At 39.4% G+C, this 8,217-nt stretch overlaps 1 pseudogene; it reads right to left on the bottom strand.

The window, feature by feature from the left end:
* Nucleotides 1–4,821: 4,821 nt before the first annotated feature.
* LOC126185468 (5S ribosomal RNA) lies at nucleotides 4,822–4,939 on the bottom strand (annotated as a pseudogene).
* Nucleotides 4,940–8,217: the final 3,278 nt, after the last annotated feature.

Here is an 8,217-nt window from a genome sequence, read left to right on the forward strand (position 1 = left end):
TAGAAGGCTCCGAACTGCAGCGCGTAACATGGTAGTGTCTAACCTAACTACTTAGGTCCGTGAGAAACAGTGTGCAGTAATCCATCAGAAAACTGAAACCACGAATTCGAAGAATTAGTCCACACATGGAGGATCCTCAACATGACAATGCCAGAACACACACGAGCGCTGCGGTAATTGCAACAATCCCACTCCTTGTGTCCACTGTCATCGATCATTCTCCATACAGTCCCGATTTGGCCTCATCCGATTTTCGTCTGTTTCCAACACTTAAAGAACACCTTGAAAGAATTCACTTTGATGGTGATGAACCAGGGCAAGTAAAGTCAAAGATTCTATAGTGACGCTATCAACAAACTGGTCTCTCGTTGAGAAAAATGTGGTCGTCGCCACGCTGGCTATGTTGAGAAATAAATATGTAAATATGAAGAATGTAGATGTAAATGTTAACTGCGTTTCTTTCATTTAAAATGCTTTAAGAGTTTTCATTTCAAAAATTTGGGGGCATTACTTTGCGGCACACCCTCGTAGTATACATGTCAGAAATAGATTTTTGTGGGTATTGCAACTTTCACAAACGTTAGTGCCTTACTTCTCCTCGATCTCTAATTAAATTTTATTCCCTCGAACCCTACAAAAGTGATTGGTTTCGCACAGTGCCAATAATGACAATGCTGGAAGCAGAAGTTTGTCATCACATGTCAGGTTACAGCACTAGCCTACAAGATGTGTTTGTTGAAAGCAGTAGACATTTTATTCGGAACTGCGTGATGACCTAAACAAGAAGTTCATTGAGTTCGCCCTGGCATACGACGTATCCTCGAATGCAAGACGTTTTTACAATCCTACTGATGAACTAACAGCCCACGCATTGTCTCCTGATGGAGACATAATACAGTATTAAGATATAGTCAGTTAACATTGGGGCTTGTAGACAAGCACTTCTCAAGGAAGGCTCAGTAGCGAATCGTCACACTCGAGTAAGAAGACAAAGAATATGAAAACATGCTTTTTGGAGCTTTCTTATGAAAGTTTTGTATAGAAGTACGATGGTTGTTGCTTTTCATATGTGCTACAAAATGCAGGAGTAGTCTTGAGTGTTATTAAAGTGCTTGACCACCAGTCACTATTTTTACGCATCGATCCTCAGGGGGATTTATAGCGTTTTAGGCTCATAATGTTTCCCTAGATGACATTAAATGCGCTTTTAATACTATTTTATCCAACTATTTCGTCGTATGGATATGTCTAAACACGTCTGAATCAACGTGGCATTACCGCATTGTAGGATGTTTTTTATTTTCATTTATTTCCAGCAACCCTTTCATCTACTCTACCCCATCAGTTCAAACAGTTTCTGGACTGGATAAATAAAAAGTAGAGAAAAGCAAAGATGATGATTTTCATGCTTCAGGTGTTCTACATAGCCACTCCTAGCTTGAGTACAAAATACAGAACATTCATACATCCTTGTAAAACTTCGAGAAAAGTCCTTTTTTGAGAGTCTTTCAACTCACGCGTCACATTGGCCTTAATGTCGTTTATGTCGTCAAAGTATTGGGGCTTCGTGTGTATTTTGCACTTTCTTGTTTTTTGGTAAGTGCATACTGATTACACCAAGTCCCGTCACGCGTGAGAATATTTCCAGAAAAGAGTTTTCTGCATTTTGCATTTCAGTCAAGTCGCTGCAGACGTCGATGCGTCTTTGATTTTGTACGGGAGTCAAGGAATGTGCAACGAACTGTGCGTACACTTTTCTCTTCTTCAAAACATTCTGGAGAATGTATTGAATACCTGACTTAGACATGTTGGTCCATTCCGACCGGTGACACAATATCGTTGGCACACTACGATCGCATGTCTATTACATAACACTGCATGCTTACAGTGGACTGGTCGAATACACATCTATTATTTATTGTTGCTATTTCAAGATGCCACCGTATTCACTGCGCTGACGTTAGTTAATCCCCAGTAACAACAGTGTAGGAACATTTTGGAAGGACTGTGTATACATATCATAAATTTAGGTCCCCAGCTCGTTTTCCTTTCTGTGCATGAAGGCTAATCTCAGGTTCTATTGGGATTTTGATGCGCTTTTCACTCATAGACAGACTAATTAACGAGGCAGCTTTGTGTGTATAATTTATTATCGCTACACCAGAAAAGTTGGCCTGCCGTAGATGCTTAATGCTACTCGTTCGAAGCCGGGGCAAATCATTAGTCTGTTCGTGACTGTTCTGTCAGTGGTGATGTGACAAAGTACACTAGGACATCATTGTTTAACACATAATTTCTCGCTAGCTTTATTTTACTGCTGCACTAACTTGTCCTTTACCATGTTGCCCACTGCATAACACTTGGAAAATGAAAAGAACACCAGTGTTAGCTACTCCTAGCAGAAGACGTTCTCCGTTATACTATACGATTTCCGCTATTTTGAATGACATTACCTCACTCTACAGTTGTGTACTCTATCTTGTTCGAAAGATCTTTTCTTGCAACTGCAGGAGGTATTGATATGATTAGTGCAGTATTTTTAGCTTTATCTCGATTTCTGGAAGATGTTGCTAGGTTCTTCGAGAAGCTTTCCAGCACCACATTCAACTTATCAACTGCGCATTGTGAAATACTTGTTGCAAAGGCGCTAAGACCCAAGCGAGGGTACGACAGATTGACAGAATTACTTTTTCGACAACTGTGTATAAAATGTGTTTCTTCGCACATTATGTGATACTGTAGCGTACACATGTTTTTTGGCTGTACTGTTCAACATGTTCTGCCTCGTCGTTAAAGAAACATGAGTGTGTTAGCACCAGAGTTCAGAGTCGGAGTCCTTTTCGTAGCAGGTAAGAGACGGAAATATGCTTTGGTTTAAGCTATTAGAGGACGACGGACTGCAGTAGAGCACTCGGCTGCGGACGTGGGCGGCTATGTCTCTTCAGAAGTTTTCCCCGTAGCACCGAACCTATCAACAAGAGAATTGAAAATTTTAGCTTTTTTACTCCTCCTGTTTACATGACACAGTTTCATGAGAGCCGACGGGATAGAGACTGTTCTTTTTGGAAAGTACGTAGATTGTTCCATACCCCTGGGATCGGTATCTCTCTTAGTATTGTTTGTATTGGCATCACCCACCCGTTCCAAAAACAAAGTAACTCCAGTAACTTTTATTGAAAGCTAAGAGCTGCTGTATGTTATATTTAAACAGTTTTGGTAAATAGGAGGGACATCACTTCTAGTGAAACTATACTTTTGAAAGCTACTACACCCAGAGCGAATGGGCCGAATGAATCCAAACTTGTAACGGCAGCTTACCACAAGGAATCAAGACTTAACGGAAATAACATGAAAAGTGGATTAACGTTCCTGTTTCTACAGTGCGCAATGTTATGATAATAACGCATGGGAGCAACTAGTGGATACGCGAAGTTCGTAAGCAGCTTGATTCCCAATCGCGGCTCGACTTTGGAGCAGTGCTGTAGCTATAGACCTAAGACGTAAACTGGTTTATTGCCTTCAAAACGCAGAAAATGACTATCAAGTCCTTATTAACATCCCAACAGTAAATATGCAATGTCTCTGACTGTCTCTGTAAGAAGTTCACACCCAAAAGCAGCCAGAAGATATTTCTTCCAACTCGACATTTTAAACGTCTTAAACAATCATTGACTCACGAATACTTGCGAGTGAATGCAGTCAGTCGCTCAGTAGTCTTCCTGTACAGAAGTGCTCGCCATACTGCCTCGTAATTTGAATGAAACATGCCACGAGGAGTTTATGTACGACTTGAAATGTTCACATGCGAAATCTCCTAAAACAAATCTCTCACAAAGCTTAAACTTTCAAAAACACTCAATACTGTTGTCGTACTTCGTCAACGACACGAGAACCAATCAAACGTGCAAATTTCTTCATTTTGGTACAAATTTGATCAGCACGATTTAACATATAAGTGTTTTGCAGAGGACGACTCCCGAGCGACCCTGTCGACTCAAAATCCTGAGGGACAAAGCCCTACTCAGAGGCGCTGGAAATGTTGAACTCCAATTGCCTAGTATGTTAAGCAGCTAATCAGATCATCTCGAACACTTCTGTAGTCGCGGTATTTCTAATGTCAGCCAATCACAATTTAGACTAGAAGTCTCGTAATTCCGAAAACAGATAAAATTTAATGAAAACAAAGTAGATTCCTTTGCACAAAATAAATCGCTAAAAAATTTAATACTCGATGCCCCTTCTTGTTGCCCTTTTCAAAATCGAGCTCACGTGGAGATACATCACAAATTCCCGCATTACACAACTTTTCTCACGCTTACATTTAAATAGTTTTAATAAAATATCACATTCTCAATCTACGTATGTCCACCATTCGCTCTCTCAGTCTCTCCAGAACACTCACACTACCAAAATAAAATGAAATAATAATTTTTCAATATACTGTTAATTACGCCAGGAATATGTGGCACTGAAATTTACTAAAATGCCAGAAAATTAGATTATATGAACCTATTCTCGAGGTTGTAGTTTCAGTTTATACTATAGGTGACTACATTACAGTACCTAACTCGGTTTCACAATGCCAGCACAGTTAACACGTAAAACGAAACTGCTCCCGAACAGGCCAAGAGGGGCCAACGGTACCGACTGGCCACCGTGTCATCCTCAGCCCGCCCACAGGCGTCACTGGATGCGGATATGGAGGGGCATGTGGTCAGCACACCGCTCTCCCGGCCGTATGTCAGTTTCCGAGACCGGAGCCGCTACTTCTCAATCAAGTAGCTCCTCAGTTTGCCTCACAAGGGCTGAGTGGACCCCGCTTGCCAACAGCACTCGGCAGACCGGATGCTCACCCATCCAAGTCCTAGCCCAGCCCGACAGCGCTTAACTTCGGTGATCTGACGGGAACCGGTGTTACCACTGCGGCAAGGCCGTTGGCGGTTAACATGTGTTTTAGGTAAAAATTTATATCTATGATAGAAGTGAAGAATTTGAGCAGTATGGTTCTCTTATCCACAGAATTTGGTATACAAGTAGGAAAAAGACCGATTAATATTTAATGTTACTCCTTCATATTCATAGAGAGTGTGTGTAACGTCTTGCACGCAGCGTTAAGCAAGTACTCGGCTCGGCCGGCCCATTAACCACCGTCAGCTGTGGGGGCTTGTGAACCAGCATCTGCTCTCCTCCCGGCTCCACGGCAAGCTACACTTTCAATGCAAGGCGACAACTCGTAGTAATTTGCTACGTTACACAGCCCCTATGAACCCAAAATTACTCTCAAGTAAATCTGAGATTCATACAACGGCAACATTATTACCACAACGTAATTTTAACTAAACAAACGATAGCTAATTACCCAACATATTTCACAAAATTTTGAATGCCAAAAAGCTTGTTGGAAACTGAAAATTTACGAAACATTTAACTCTGTTACAGTAGTACAATGAATTTTGTACGGTTTGGATTTGATAGCAGTACATCGAAACTATTTACAAAAATATGTTTCCTACAAAATTCAGGTTTTTGATTCTTTTTAACAAAACAAATGTCCATTTGACAAAAATTATTACAATTAATTTTCTTCCGATCTGCCTTCACATTAAGACTTCACTTTCCAATTTTCATTGTAGAAATATATTTTCGTAATGAAAAAAGTACTAAATTACTTCACTGCAACCTTAAGAAAACCTTTAGAACATACGTAATCTACGCTATGTAGAGGTGCTATGGAGGGCGTCTCTCTTTTAACTAAGTACTCTATTTCATAAACTTCTCACAAAATAAACTTTATGATCGGTGTCATCGTCCTATTTAGCAATCGTAGTAGAGGGGGAACGACTTCCGATCATTCATAATTTTTTCCCACTGTGGTGAGCGTCTATAAAAAGGATATATTTTCAGCACCTACTTTTCGATGAAGCAGCGTGGGAACTTCTTTTCACTTTTACTCTTCCATCAGTTCCACACCTGGGTACGTTACAAACACCAAGGTCCACTCATCTGTAAGGTACACGTGAGTTTCATATCCAGTTTCCATAATGGACGTATCTGCAACATACAATATGTATAAGCCAAACAGTCAATACTTTTCTTTCTGCAAACAAGAATATGATACATGTTTCTTTCAAATACATACACTGTTTGTTTGCCATAATCGGTATATAAACAGTGACAATTTTCTGGATTTGATTAGCTTTACATATTCAGTAGTAACATTACTCCACTGCAGTATTATTCAGTATATGTTCTCCTCCAAAAAAAAAATTTTTCAGTAAATAGTGAACTAACATTTACGAATCAAAAGTAAATAGTACGCTTAACTGTTCCTATTCTTACCCAATTCAAATTCCAAAACACGAATCTTTATAAGGCTCTTCAGACTCAAATTCACTCAGCAAGTCACTACTGAAAAACATTCTCCCTTTACTATGCAAGTTATGGGCTTCTTATCATAAATTTTTCAAACTTTACTCTGAAATACTAGTAAACACATTTCTCTTCTTTAGAAAATCTTTACATATTAAGGCTAACACCTACTGTTTCATAAGCTTTACACAATAGATACAAACACACACAGAATGAAAAATTACTGAAAACCTGTACAACCACTGCCTCAGTTTGCAGTTGTCATAAAATACACAACATGTCCACCTTCATTTCTGTATAATTTCTTTTGGCTTTCTACATTGACATCATAAGAGTACAGCCTCTGTTCTTAAAGTCTTACACGAACAGTATAAACACATTTCATCACACTTACATTTTACTTTATCTTATTATACAAAACTTTCACATATTCTGGTCACTCATTGCTCATCCACTATTTAGTATCTTAGTACATCTTGTTTTAAGAATTGAAATTTGCTCAGAGTTGGTGGGTCAATAACTCTTATCCCCTACAAAACACTGTACACTGATTTGATCCACTATATATCGTTCTCAAAGCTTGCGACTGTGAAAACAATAGGTTTCTTTATAAATGCCTCACCTGCTATCAGTCACGATTTTCTTTATTTTATTTTTCGCACGACGCGTTTCGGGAAATGATTTCCAGTTTCAAGTGCGTTTTTTGTGTTTGTTACGCCATTTCTATTACAATGTACACTATATACACAAGACAGTGAAGAAAGAACAGACAATAGCAAAAGTTCATAATGAAAAAGAGGTAGATTGACAGTACGAAAACGAAAAGGAAATAATATTGCCAACAGCTCGGGATGCCCTGTGTTCGTGAAACACCTGACGTCGCAAAGAATGGGCGTCCCCTGAGGCCATTTAGTTATCACTGTCCCCATCGTCTTTCTGTATATACTTTTTTAGGTCAATAACGTAGCGTAGTCTCAAGGATTTATGTTTCTTACAGTACTCTGGCCTATAGGCATTCGCATGAGGTTTGGCCACTATTCTAAAGGGATATACATATTCATCTGTGAATTTCTTGGTTTCTGGAGACAGCTATTTTGATTTTTCCTTAGTTTTAACGAGTACCAAGTCACCACTCTCAAAACTTGTGGTAGGGGCCCAAGCGTCGTGTCTTCTCTTTCTTTCCAAGGCCTTTTTCCTAATATTTGCCCTTGCTGTTTGCTTTTTCTGCTCCATAGCCACTTCTGTTAGTTTAGGGAATTCCAGTAGCTTGAATTATAAATTATTAGGTTTTATCCCACACATCAATTCTACACGTGCAAATAAAGTGGCTTCATGCTTTAAGTGATTAATCACTTCTTCAAACTATTCAAGATTGTTGGCTCAGGCTGAGTGTTTCTTTCGACAACACGTCCTGCAAGGTCGATTCAGATCTTTCATTATCCGTTCACTCATATTGCCATGCGGGAAATGCGCAGAAATCTTGCTGTGTTCAATATCTCTATTTCTCAGACGCACTTGAAACATCTTAGATACAAATTGTGGCCCTTCATCTGACAATATTGTCTTTGGTACACCAATGATCACAAAATAGTACATTCCTCGTTTACTAACCATTACTCTGGAATTTGCCTTTTTAATGGGGTAAAATCTAACATACTTAGTGAGTCCTTCGACTAGTACAAACACATACAGACATCCAATCTTGAAGCAGGCAACGGTCCAAACAGGTCCACTGTCACTAAATCTAGTCTATTCTGAGGTTCTACCGAATACATCTGCCTCTTTACTATTGGGTTGCTAGCTCTCACCTTTTGACATCTATCATAGGACTCCAAACGCTTTTAAACA

Source organism: Schistocerca cancellata, chromosome 4, assembly GCF_023864275.1.
Source record: "Schistocerca cancellata isolate TAMUIC-IGC-003103 chromosome 4, iqSchCanc2.1, whole genome shotgun sequence".
Classification (NCBI taxonomy): domain Eukaryota; kingdom Metazoa; phylum Arthropoda; class Insecta; order Orthoptera; family Acrididae; genus Schistocerca; species Schistocerca cancellata.